This window comes from Vanacampus margaritifer, chromosome 12, assembly GCF_051991255.1.
Source record: "Vanacampus margaritifer isolate UIUO_Vmar chromosome 12, RoL_Vmar_1.0, whole genome shotgun sequence".
Classification (NCBI taxonomy): Eukaryota; Metazoa; Chordata; class Actinopteri; order Syngnathiformes; family Syngnathidae; genus Vanacampus; species Vanacampus margaritifer.
The window spans coordinates 18,695,781-18,710,937 of NC_135443.1; positions in this window are offsets into that span (position 1 = coordinate 18,695,781).

The window sequence follows — 15,157 nt, forward strand, 5'->3', positions numbered from 1 at the left end:
TTTTATTTATTTATTTTTTAGATCGGTTCTATCTCCCAAGCATTGTGGAACTTGCAGTATTATCTATAGTTGGGTTTCCATCCACCCATTTTTCTCTCGCATTTTCAAGAAATGCGGAAATAAAATTGAATGAAACGCTAGAAATTCAAAAACGGGCCCAAAATTAACAAAAAACATTTTTACACTTAGAGGGGGTGGATTTTGAATAGTATCAGAAAAAGGAAAAGGCAAATTTTTGGCTATGGAAGGGTTTTGCAAATAACCGTTGGCAAGACTGGATACATGTCACACGTTTTGACCAGATATTACGTCACACGTACATTTGTAGTTCCATAGCAAATGTCGGACGATAAAGTAAGGTATGTTTGGGGGTACGACAAAACTGATTTTTGGGGGGAATTAATTAAAGAAGCGAACATTAATGCTATTTTAGATGGAAAACATCAAAGAAACGCTACGGTTTATCAAGAATTACAAAAGTAAACTCATACTACGTCATTGCAGGGCGCAGTCGCTTCCTGGTCTTTTTCTTCTTTTAAATTACTGGTGGATCTTTATGGTGTATACCACCACCTAAAGCGAAAGAGTCTCCTTTCAATGCTCTCAAAAGAAAAGATGGAAACGGGCATAAGTCGCATGTCCGTTTTGCACATTTTCAGTAAATTCGCTTAAAAAATTCTAAACAATTGGATGGAAAACTGACTTATGAGTGTTTTATATACAAGCTGGCCAGGTCAAAGAAACATGTTGACTAACATTACTATTGGTAATTTGGGGGGTGGTTGAGGTTGAGTAGCCCCCCATATAGTCTAAATACAACCATGGTGACAAGACCGTACAGAAGCAGATTTCTATTTGTGACAAATGCGCAGAACTGGTGGAACCGACAGAGATGGTAAGACAAAGCAGGCCAGCTTCCTGCCTGCCTTCAGATGTCACAACAGATGGTGAAGTCCTGTGGGTCCACGCTGCAGTATGCTGTAATCCGACCCTCCGTTGGTATACAGTGCTCCCTTTCCGCATCACTTACCAATAATAGTTACATGCTTCTTCCTGAGTGGTATCATTTTAATACTCATGAGCTGAGTCAAATTAGGTGCTATCAAGGTCATTTTCACAAAGAAGGATGGATAGACCAGCACAGGTCAACATCCTAAAGGCAAAGATGTCTATAGCGCTCTCTAGTGGACAGCCACAATTAGAAGGGCTTTATCTATTTGCGGCATCACTAATATTTAGACCTTGGTGGGTTGAGTATTTGCTTGAAATTATTTTATTTGGAAAGAAATCAAATCCCAGGGTTATTATGGGATTGTAATTCTTTCTCTGTTTTTGTTGATCTTGGCAAATGGCAGAAGGAATTTGAGATATCTACTTGGCTTGTTTTGTTTTTGATTACTGAATTACAACCATCTGTTGAAATCACAAAATAAATTTGATGTTTTCACCACAGCATAGATGTTTTACAGTCATAACATGCATTTAAGTATATCAAAGTACTTATGTACAAGTGTGTAATTGGCAGTTTAATGTTTGGTATAATGTCTGGGTCACCTCCTCCTGAGAAGACAAACACAGGAAGTAAATATAAACTCAGATTATAGCATATTATGATTATCATCTTTGATGATAAAAACATAATGAACATTCAGCTGATGCTATCGCCCTCCAATGGTGAATTCCGGGCAAATCTCACACAACTGGACATCGCTTTACAGTGTGTATTGTTGTGACTGCTTGGAAACACACACAAATCTTTATTTTTATCAGCACGCATCTTCAGTCCAGTATCTCTTGCGTGTTGTTGAATGGGAGCGGGAGAGACAAACATGCACTTTAACATGAGCATTTTTTTTTATCTTTATTGACTTTTTAAAATTTTTTTTATCCAACTAATTGTTTTGGATTTCTTCAGATTGTTCAGGTGTATTCCTTGCATAACAACATTGGAGATCTTTTTGTGTGGTGTTTCTCTTATTTTGATCCATCCACCGATCCCGCGCCAGCACCTTAGTCTGCCCACTAAGCTACGCAGGGTGAATGTAGACCAGGTCAGAAAATTTCTTGGCCTGGCTAACCTTCAATCGACTATTTTCCAAAGTCAATCTGTGAGACCCGCTTATTTTTAGAGCCCACCTGGGTCTTCAACTCAGGAAATTGCACCTTTGCCTGTTCTCTGACTCAGCACGAACATCTTTACCAGATAAAAATGCACGAAACTCTTCTCGCTGTTCAAATTCAACAAGGAAACGGTGAGTAATTCTGCAAGAACATAATTAATTGCAGCATCCATTTGTCTTTTAGGTTTGTTTGTTTCCCCCCGCCATCAGCACTTATTGGTTTTGTCCTGCCTAAACAACGCCTGATTGGTCCAATCAAAAAAAGTTCGGCTGCAAACATATCAGCGGGAGCGGTACAAGATGTATTCTCCGGAGTTTGTGAACTCACAAATACCGCGAGAATTCATGTTGCTGGCAAGGTTACCTCTTGGAAAAAGACACAGACATTTGAGGGGGAGCATGAAAAGATTATTGAAAGAGATCCTGCAGCGATGCGCCACACTCTGCCAAGATTCTCTTCAAATTACTACGGATCCGCTTCCAGCAGTAATGATTCATCTGCATTGATGAAGTGTTCCAGACACTCGTCAAAACCTGAGCATGCGTCAAACACGAACATTGACCCAAATTTCCAGGTGCAGGCTGTACTGGAATTTGCACATTGGTAAATTTGTTCCAAACTTGCTAAAATTTTAAAGACCCTCGAGATTGTCCCTGTGTGTATTCAAAGTTACATGTTGGGAACAACTAGTTCTTCCCATTTGTGCGGAATGTCAGCAACTGGTACAAGAATGAAGGAATGGGAGAGACATTTTTGGGGCAGTTATAACCAACACCTGGCAAATAGATTAATGGCAATTGAGGAGTGTTTTTAACAGCAGATAAAAGACTGAAAGAAAACCTACAATTTACTTTTAAATAGAGAGTGGAAGGGGAACAACTGGATTGTGGAGTTTGATCTCAAATTAAACTCTGCTACCAGGGAGGATAACATGTCAAAGTGTAACTCTTACGAAGGAATAATTCATTAATGCAATTTGAAATTATTAAAAAAAAATGTCATCTGCTGGGATGGTTCACAAAAATCACATCTAAATTGGAGGCCAATGGTTCTTAGTCGGAGAAGTGTGAATTTGAGACTTCCGGGTTGCAAGTGATGAACTTCCTCTGGGAGGGGGGTTCAATTATTTTGGGGTCTTACCCATTAGTGAGGCAGAATGGAGTGTGAGATCAAAAGACTGATGTGCACTGTGATTGGGTCACTGTCGGACTGTGACAGACAGAAAGGCAAAGCCCTCGGATTTACTGCTTCAGGTTATAATGAAAACAACAAGGTTGTGAGATGGAAATAATTGTGTCTGGGTTCTCCCTTATTGATTGGTCGGATATATCGGGGAAAGACTCAGAGGTAGGGCTGGGCAATAAATTGAATTAAATCGATTAATTGTCATTTTGAAAATCAAATCGTTGAAAATTTGCTAAATCGTGAAATCTAATTTTGTTTTCTGGATTATTATGAGTTGTTGTTCTTATGTTGTGTTACATCCAGATTGTTGTAATTTCTCTATAACTACTGTATGAATTTTAAGTTTATGTTAAAACTACAATCGGTTAATTACAATATTATTGTTGTCTGAACATTTTGCACAGCAATCATTTTTCAATAAATGCAACGTTTAAATAAACGTGTTTTGGGTTTCCATCCATCCATGCATTTTCTTAACCTCTTGTTTTCACAAGGGTCGCGGGGGGCGCTGGAGCCTATCCTAGCTGGCTTTGAGCAGTAGGCGAGGCACACCCTAAACTGGTGACCAGCCAATCCCAGGGCACACACAGACAAACAACCATCCACATTTGGAGTTTTCAATTAACCTGCCATGCATGTCTTTGGAATGCATTGTCCAGTAACCAGAGGGTCGCAGGTTCAAATCCCACCTCCAACTGTACATTACAAATATATCCGTGGCAATTATGCTATGGGTTATACTTGTGTTTTGGGTTTGTTAGATTAAAATAAATCATAATAATAAAGTGAAAACAAATTTTGATTTTATTTTTTGCCCAGAGGGGCCAGCACATGCGGCTCGGGCATCTACTGTATTACGGTAGTCCCCTTACTTTATGTCTAACTGGTAAGAGACCTTGGAGCAGACCCAAGGGATTATCTTGACCTGGAAATGACTCAAAGCAGTGGCTGGAGACTTGGAAGCCTGAGCCTTATGCATTCTACCTAAATAAACAATCCACATTAACTAAGGGAAAGGACGCATTAAACTATTTAAATGGTTAGGTGATAACAGTGTTGCCCCCTGAACACGGGGCTTTCAGAAACAGGAAGTCAGATATAATACCTTAGATAAACTGCATCATGTGGTAGCGGGTGCCTCTTTGCCCTTTTTGCAGCCCCCACTGTATAATCGGAATTTTGAAACTTCCACCCATCTTTCGGTTTTCTATACCAAGTATCTTGTTCAGGGCCATGGGGAGTTGGAGCAGTATTCTCGCTGATTTTAGTTTAAAGTAGCACTAAGGAACTTTTCAACCTTAATGAAATATTTTCATAACTCTTCTGATGAAACATGAACTTAAAACCAGTTGAATGGTACCTTTGCCATGGCTTGAGAGGGTCTGTATCATTTTTACTGGCACTAAGCAACTTTTTGAGAGGATGGTAGGAACACTGCCACAAAACTACAAATCTACTGACAGCTTTATGGCATACGTCACTCCTCCCTTTCCTCATTCATTACAAAAACGGAAGTCAATTTGAATGTCGACCCACGATTACTGCTTTCCTGGCAGAAGCTGCAAAACAACTGAATTTTTTTGTCTGAGAAGACTAAAAAGAAAAGGGAAGCTACCCAGATAAAGGAACAGTCAAGGATCAACATTAGCCAGGCTTTCACTGGCTAGCGTGAGCTAAAAAATGACGCAATGCGCTTGTCCTCATAGAAATGTGGTCTTCCTTCAGCTCTGCCACCATAATCAAATCGAAAGTTCCTTAGTGTTGCTTTAAAGGCAAACTACAGCCTGGACTGATCATCAGCCAATTACAGGGTACATAGAGAGACAGTCAACCAATCACAGTCACTGAATGGGAATTGAACCCACGCTGCCTGAACAAAAGTCATGCGAGTGAACCTCTACACTGTCATTGACATGAATGCCGAAACTGTTGTCTGGAAAATGCTAACAATCCAACCTCCATGTCAAAGCAAATAGTTGATGGTTTGTTGAACAAGTAAATCTAGACCACACACACAGCACACTAGGATTTGGATGTTTACATCAGCTTGCATTTTAATCATTTTCTCTTGTGTTCCAGGTGAAATTAAGAAACAACCGGGGAAAAGACTACAATTCTTCAGGGAACAAAACAAGAGGGATAATGGCCTTGTCGGGACTGGACCTGGGCCCTCCTTGAAAGCTCTGTTGTCCAGAGTGAGTGAAACAGGAGGACAACCAGTGAGCTTATCCTGTCGACGAATCATCTGTTGAGCAGGGTGACAGGAGGCGGAACAGATGGACAGAACCATGTGGAGGTCAACCATGTAGGTGGGACTGCGCGGGAGGTCTACTAAAGACTAACGGAGTCACAGAACTCCTTTGCAGGTCCATCAAGAAGCCTGCCAAGGTGCTACTGTAAGTGAGGAGACCCATTAGACTAGCACTCCATGATGATAATGTGTAAATTAGTTAGAGATAAGTAGATGCCAGACGTTTCGGCCAGGTGCAGTCAGGGCAAGAGTGGATGCATGCATGGGTGAAAGGAGTCTTTGATTAGGTTCATAATGCGTACTCAAAACAAAATACCTTTCCACACTCTTAAACCCAACCAAGGATCATCTGAATAACACAATAATGTTTCAGCTTCTCATTGTTACACGATTTACACCTGTAAGATTGGTCGTGTTGGTGTGGATTACCCTAAATGAAAGTTCAGAGCCTGCCAAACACATACCTGACTAATGACTGCGATATGTGAGTGGGTGCGCATACCCTCAGCACACTGCACCTCATTGATGACTGGGAAGATTTTCCTCAGACGAGGCATGCACAAGCCAGGCGGTCTTGCGCTTGACAGTTTTCATCTGTGTGGCAGACATGTAGAAATTGAGAAGGACGAGAGAATTATTATAACTTGCTCATTCCCAGGTCGGCGTTGTCCAATAGTAGCAAAGGTGGTCTGGAACGCAGCAACGTCGCCGCCAATGTCAGAGCTCTCTCTTCGTTTGCCAAACATTGTACAGTAGCGCGTCTGACCACTGGAATGGTGAAAAGCACCATTGTACTTAACCATTGACTTTTCTGACTTTTGAGTTTGTTCAGCAGGCGGAACATTTATGAGAATCGTTTCAGTCAAGTATAACATCTGAACTCTTTATGAAGGCACTCATTGAATATATTGAATAATAGCTGAAAGTCATTTCTTCTTCTTCTAATAGATTGTGGACCGTATGCAGTATACAGTGGATCCTCGGAGTTCAAATGTCTCGGAATTTGTACAAATCGGACTTTGACCAAAAAAATCTAAAAAAAAAATGTCTCGGGGTTTAACCTAATGCCGAATGCACACATTACAGTAGCATAGATGAGGCGAAGCTCATTTCAAGCCAGAGCGTGAACACTCCCGAAGGTACTCCGACGTTCGTAAGTGCATTTTGATTTTTCCACGAACATTTTCTTCGCCATGGCCGAAAAAAAGAAAACAATCAGTAGATTTCCAACCACCCATTTTTATTCGAATTTTCAAGAAATGCAAAAATAAAACTGAATGGAAAGACTAGAAATTAGAAAAAAGCCCCAAAATCCGCAAAAAAGTTTTAACGCTTGGAGGGGGTGGATTTTCAAGCGTATTGAAAAAAAGAAAATGCCAATGTAAAATACACGAACATAACACTGAACTAAAGCAAATATTAACATTTTATTTTCTATTTATTTATATTCTATTTTATTTTCTATTTTACATAAATAGAAATTAATTTAGAAATAAATTAAAATAGAAATGTTCTGTTTTTGGAGCTTTGGAACAATTACTTGCATTTACATTATTTGCTATGGGAAAAAATGTTTCAGAGGTTGAACAAATCGGACTTTGAGCACTTTACCGGAATGAATTTCGTTCAAACTCCAATGTGCCATTGTATTGATGTTATATACATATCCTAATTAAGTTACATAACCAGTTTGTTTATAGCAACGCATTACAACAGATCACATAATTCTATTCTACAAAAAATAATGCTGTACATTTACCGGTAGTCAGTTTTGGACTCAATATCAGGTGGTGTGAAGGCCCTCAGGAATCATCATGTTTATCATTATATATATATACAGTATATATATATATATATATATATATATATATATATATATATATATATACAGTATATATATATATATATATATATATATATATATAATCATATAGTATATAGTAAATATATAATAGAATAAATTGTTTTGTTTTGAAACAGACAATTTACAAGAATTTCAGGGCTCTTTCTAATTACAGCATTGGTATTAAATCTCATTAAGGGGCTACACAGGGACACATGTTAAAAAATAACATGAAAAGACAAGTGGTCATAAATTACACATGAGACAAAACTATTGATTATGTAAGAAGTTGATTTTAAGCAGTTTTACAGACATAAATAAAACATTTAAACATTAAACTTTGATCAAGAGATAAAAATGCCGTGGTTGAAAGTTGTTGGAAACCACCTCACTTTTTCCCTTCCAAGTAAATCTTATTTCAAGCTCTGATGAATGCTGCATGCCAAAAAAGCAACATTTTCCCTCAGCATTTTTATTATAGCCATGCCAGAGTAATTTAAATGGTGTGCCTTGGACTTGTATGTCTACACACATCCTAGTCAAAGAGTACCTCAAACAAACTCAATTTGAGCACTAGAATCCTGCATTTTTTTTTTTTTCAACTTCATGTAATTGACATCCTGCACGAAAAGTGCATGGGCAAACTACATACATGATTTTCATTGCAATGTCACCATGAAATAAGTTATTTTTATTTTATTAAGTCTACTTTGTTAAGTAGTCTAAAGGACCACACTGAAAATATTGTACATTCTAGAAATTAAAATGAAACGTTCAATAGCACCTGAAGCTTTTATTTTATTTTATTTTCTTAAGCAGTCTGCACTAAGATTATATCTTTAGGTCCTGTCTTCTTCTTCAGTATCTGGACATTTAAACTCTATAAAGACAATGGTGGGTCAACATACAGTATGTAGGCTGCCAGCCATAACATAAATTAGCAGTTTGCTTGTTTATCGGATAGCAAGTTTTAGTAATGAGGCATTTTCATTTTCACGAAGCATAGAGAACTTCTTTTTTTTCCCCGATCAAATATTTTACTTGTATTTCATTTTTTTTGCAAACAGTGTGATATACGATAACAACAAAGACAAATTAACACAAAACAGACATTTAATCAACTGCCCCAATCCATAGAGAACTTATTTGTGATTATTTTTGAATCAGTGGTGATTACATGAAATAGTAAAAAAAAAAAAAAAAAAAAAAAAAAAACTATGATATTTTTAAGATGATTTTGGCATTATTGACTTGTCGAAGATCTCTAATCAAATAACATTGACATCATACCACACATAACGATTTAAATCACATTTAATAAGTTAGTCTATCTTACTTTAGGGAAGCATGTTGACTTTCTTAAGTGAGATTTGTCTTATCAAAAAGCGGTCACATAATGTTTTCAACCCTTTTGAGCATTCTTGTAGAATAAAGGTATTCTGATAATGCCCAAATATATTTTTATGACACGCAGCTATGTAGTGTTTGGCACTAGTGAGCTTGAGAATGATCAAACGCCTCGTAAAAGATTTGAAATAATGACTTGTGAAGACCACAATGCCAGGACCTTTTTCTCCCATTAGACAAAAATGTTATCTCACAATCTTTCACAGAGATACGGGAAAAACACTCCTATCTCTCTCTTTCTTTTTCTCAATAGAGGTGACTTAACTGATGACCTTGGTCATTACAGAAACGAGCGGTGAGGGCATAAGGACACTCACACACACAAATAGATATCCACACAGGATAAAGATTCAGAGATAGCTGTCCTATCCTGATTGGCATATTTGGAATGATCCCCAAAGAGACGATGAGGCGGCTTGCTCAACGCACTCGTCCGTCACACAGATAAGTTGACTTAACAATGAAGTGTACAGATCATAAATCACCGAAACATCATCCCGCACAACTCATTCAGCCTTGGCTTCACATGACTGACTTGGAAGTTCACTGAGAGTCAACCACAGTCAATAGAAAAATGTTCGGGGTCAATTAAGAATCATCCTCTACTTAAAATGAAACAAATATTAATAAAAATATTTATTTATTGTATTTATTATACAGGGTGATCACTAAAGTCTCTTTCTTATTGCAAACAGTATATTACAAACGCAATTAATGAGAAATGTTAATCAGATTTGTTTTATGTAGCTTTAAATCACATTGCATTTGTATAGTATATATATATAGATATATAACATATCACCCCCCTCCCCTCACCCCGAAAAAAAGGCCTCATCAAAGGTTTATGCTCGTGCAGTCCCCATATTTGCTGTGTCATTGCCATAGGCGCTATGGGATCTCTTTATTTATTTATTTACCTATACTTCTATTACGTATGGGCCAAAAGATTTTGGCTAAACGTAATTCTGAAGTGGCACCAAGAGGAAGGAAAAGATTTCAGTCATGTCTTTTTCAAAACCTGCCAAGAAGAGAAAAGTTGGTGACGATAACAAGAAATGTAAAAAAAAACAGGAGACAGAATGTTTTGTTTTGTTTTGTTTTAAATGTTGAGCACATACCCTGACAAGAATTCAGACGTATTACTAGGGCTGTGCAAAGTAAATTATTTTAAGCTAAAAAGGAAAATCTGGGATAGGCCCTGGTTCATCCAAAACTTAGTGAGGCGTTTTTACTAGGTGTGTCAAAATTTGTGTGTTAAATTTGAGTTAATTTAAAGTTCCTTTACCGCCACAAATTTTTTAACGCTTGATTAATGACCTCCCCTTACTTGAAATTCATGTACTGGGGGAATTCCAGTCGCAAAGCAGCAGACACGTTGTCCACGTCAAAATTTAGCAGTAATAAATTTAATATATTTGTGGAGAATGGGGTCAAGTTGTATTTTACAATTTTAAAAATGTGCAGAATTTTACAAGTGACTTCATGTTCACGATTAGATAGCTCTGTATATGAAAAGAAAAATGCACTGAGCTGTGACCAACGTCTTACAAATGCAATTATGCCATCTAGTGGCAGAAAATGACATCAACACAAATCAATATCTCACTTTTGTTAATTTCAAAACTCATTTTTATGACTGATTATGGAATGACTGCATCAATGACTAAAAGATGCAGCCATATTTCTGTTAAACATTTTTTTCCCACTTTTATGTTAAGAATATGAAAACTAAGAAAAAATATTTTATTGTCCATTTAAAACAGATATAAAATTTGTGATTAATTGATTCGTGAATTAACTGTTGAAGTCATGCAATTAATTGCGACTAACATTTTTAATAGCCTGACACATCTAGTTTTTATAGAAAATAAAGATTCATTATTAGTGGAGTTGGAGTAAATTTGGATAAATAATAATAAATTCTTAATTAAACTTACAAAATGATCTACCTGCTAGAAAGCCTGGAGGAAAGCCATATTCCTGAATATAAAGTAATAGCCAAGTGCATCTGTATCTGTACACACAAGCACCAACTGTGTGAATTCTAGCACATTGGTAGCACATTTTAGTCAAAAATGCTGACGACAACCATCATCTATGGCACTATGACAATAACATTCCGTTGGAGGTGTGCTGCTGTAGCTTCGGTTTACAAGTGTGTGTGTGTGTATTTGGATACATTGTCACTCACGCAAACACACACACACAATGACACACACACACACACACACACACAATGACACACGCACACACAGACACACGCACGCACGCACACAACTCCTACTGCCAATTTGCTTTCGCCTTTCTCCTCTCTGTCTCCATGCATTGGCTCCCATGACGGTGATGTGTTCAAAGACCCTTTAGAAAAGGCGAACTGAAGCCATTTGGAAGGCTTGTTGTGATGGGAAGTGTGCGTGTGCGCTTATGGCAGAGGAGAACGAGGAGAAAAGGCGTGTTGGAATTGTAAATGAGTGTGACCCCTAATGTCTGCGAAAGCAAAAAGGGGCAAACGGCTGACAAATCCTCATCGAGTGAAAGCAAACAGTTGTCAGCACATCTCCTCACCGATGCGCACTGTGACAGGCATCAATGGTCTCAGCGCTTTCTGACTGTGTGGTGTTAAAGTCCTCTGACATAATTTCATCGTATTTCCACAAGCATGTGTGTGTTATGCTCATGAAACTAACCAAGGGTGAAGAATCGGAAAGTTCCCTGTACACGTGTGTCTGTTGTTTGTGTGTGTGTGTGTTAGCAAGATTTAAGATCGCAACACGGTCAGGTGGAGTCGATGCTGATGAATGCGCATTGAAACATTGACTTACGAACATTTTGCTGAGGAATAACAAATGATGGATTGACGATCACAATTTGGTTCGGCTCGACACATTGACGGATTGATGATGGCAGAAGTGTGGCTTGACTGTTGTCGAGTGAGGAATGACGGACGCTGAAAAATCATTGACGCTCTCACATCTGCGAACAATTAACTAAGGTGTTCCTTTATCTTTGGCTATTTTGTGATGCCACCATTGAAATGTGCCTCCTCGAAACTAACCACTACTACCACTAATAATAATAATAATAATAATAATAATAATAATAATAATAATAATAATAATAGCAGATGTAAATGGCAGCTTTCATGTGACCACGAACCTTTATTGATGATGGCCAAAGAACGAGAAATAGAACTTACAGTGACAACGTCTGGATGCTTAGTACAGTATGAGGAAAGTGATAGCTAAATCCATTAATTTGATTAATCAATTAAATACACAATTTAATTTGACCAGGCCGAGGTAAACATAAATAATATAGCTGAAAGCAAAAGGGCTAACGACAGGCTAGGAAATGACCACGTGTCCACAAAATACGAATAATTGTTTTGTTTTACTGTTGTTTTATCATACTTATATAAACCTACCGGTAAATAAACTTCTCTTTGTATTGCGATTAAAATGTGATTTGCCTGCACACTTTCAGATTTGAATATTTATTGTCATTGTCACACGGTTAGGGTTAAGAAAACATTAAGCACAGTTGTTGGTAAAAACCCGTTTAAATAAAAAAGCATTAAACCCTCCATCTTCTTGTGTGGTTTACATTGTTTTTTTTTGAGGAGGGCATTTCTGAATGACACACACACACACATGCACACGCACACACAAACAATTGCCGAGTCCCTCTTTTGAAAGCATGCTAAACCTCTAGGCTCAACAATACAGAATAGACCTCATCTTAAAACCCTCATCCAATCAGAGAGCAGGAAAGTGAAGAGTGGAATTGATTGGCCAAGACAGCCATTGTTGATTGATTACCATGAAAGAAACTTTTGTTCGTGCTGCACTGTGCCTGTATAAAGAGGAAACGCTTGAGCAATCGCAAAATAGGTCACCTCCCATTCAAAAAAAAAAGAAAAAAGATATTTGGCTGAGATAGTGAGGCGTGTGACGAGACAATCCCACCACCTCACGGGAGACAAGGGTCCACAGATTATTAGCCGTGAGTAGTATTGATTAGTTGTGGTTCAAAGGTTAACAGAGCAGTCTGAAAACCAACTTGCGGGAACATGAAGATGGAGGCAAAAGGTTGGGCCCGACAGTGTGGGGGCTCATGTGTAATTAGGCTGAACTTATCTAAAGCAAACTTTCATAAGCAAAGAGCGATGCTTTCATTAAGAGTGACGACACTCGGGGGTGACTTCACTGTATCGTCTTTCCACGGCGCAGCTTATGAGAAGCGCTCTGAATAGGAGGTTTGATTTCCAACAAGAGGGGGGCGGAGGGTGGGTGCGCTCAGGAAAGGGATCTGACGTGGCGGGATGAGCTTGTTCAACAATGATCAATTTGGGAATGCCGTACTTCCGCAAATAGTGCAGTGGGGTTTATTTACTCAACTGCAGACAGGGGAGACCTTCACACAACTCATATTTGGAATGTTATTAAACAGGCTGACACAATGAGGCAATGTGGTAAGCCTCCATCCATTAATACCTCTCAGAATGCTTACATGCTTCAGTGCTGCTGTTTTGGTCAGCAACAGTGTTCAAATGGGCCTTAACGGGAAAACGGCGGTGTTTATTTGTCTTAAACCAATGAAAGGGACTAATTGAGGCCTGACATGTATTAGAAGGGTGGCCATTATTTGAGGAAAGTCTGTTTAAGATATGATAAAAGATACAACTGGAATAAGGAACTCTCTCACGTTTTGGTGTGTTGCACTACAGTTTATTGAATTAAAGTCTACGGACTGGCTGTTTTCCTTTGGAGTCATTTTATCTCCTACACGACGGGCAAAGAACAACATGAACACCTGATCATGTGCTCAGATCAGTTCATCCAAACTCCAAGTGTTTGCTCACACATGCTCCCCTTGGTCTTTGTGTTGATTCTGGCTCATTACAGCAGAACCATTTAGTTTCATTTCCAGCAGTAGTTTGACCCAGATGGCAAATTCACAATATGCTTTCTTGGGGAAATGTCACCAAGTGGCGGTTTCATCATTTACGACATCCTTACCTTTGGCCTACGAGTGAATTGGAGGTATCCCAGATATGAACTTTTATAAAATCTATTTTTTTTAATGACAAAAATCGGCTCTTAACTCCTTTCGCTCCCGGCTGTTTTACTGGATTTTGACTGATTTTGCAAGGCACACAGAATATTCTGTTCTATTGCTATAAAAACATGGAGTCTAACAAAAGAAATATTACATTATTTTCTTGTATCAGGAAAAAAAAGCATATTTCTATTTGTTTCCGTTTTGCAGCAATTAGCATTAGAATATAGCTAAGTTTCAACATTATTCACAAATCTGCTTAAAACTGTGGCGAAAACAGCTACTTGCAACATGGCCCAGCAGGGGCGTGCAGCGCGCTTTAGAGGGGCAGGTGCTCAAAGCAAAAAAAAAAAAAGGGACACATGATAACGTGCCTGCACTATTCACTAGGGGTGTATATATCGCAATATTACAGCGCGCAATTCTCGAATCGATTCAATGTGCGGCCAAATCGATTTTTAAACATCACTTTTTGATGGAAATATTCAACAAACTGTCTTACTTTGGGTTAGGGTTCACACTTTAAGCATGGAAGAATGTTACATGAATGGAACATTAAGCCTTAATATTTTAGTTCAGTGCTGTTCAAACACGAAACAGACTGCAACCTGTTTGTTAAATACAGTGGCTTACAAGCCTAAAGTTTCAGATAAATACATTTTCATACAAATATTACATTGTACATGTACAAGTTTACTGATTAGTATTTTCTAAATTTGAGTAAAATATATATATATATTTTTTGCAATAATCAATTTATAGATTTGTATCGGGATTAATCCAAATTGTTAGATTGTGTCTATGTAAATATGTGTGTGCGTAAAACCATAAAAACTTTTTGATATTTGTGCATGAAGAATCATTTATGAACAACAAATGTGCATGAATAAAAACAATTATGGAAAATGTACATGAAATTTACATTTTAAATAACACAATTAGGATTTTCCTATAGTGCAAGTAGCATAAAAAATACCTTACATTACATTTAGCTTGATTCAGGTAAGAGCAAATGCCTTTTATTATTTTTCTGCACCAGTGCCAAAAGGGCATGTGCCCCTGCACCGATAGCCCCCTCAGTCTTCTTTCATGAAGGACTACATAAATCAGTGAACAATTACTGTTATTCTGAAATATTAAATTAAAAAATGGCTCCAAATAATTACTTGATAATTAAAATACTCGTCAGTTTGATAATCGATTACTTGTCGATCGATAATCGATTACTTGTCGAATAATCGATTATCTTTGACAACTCTAGTTCTGGTAATGATACTTTAGGCAATATGACA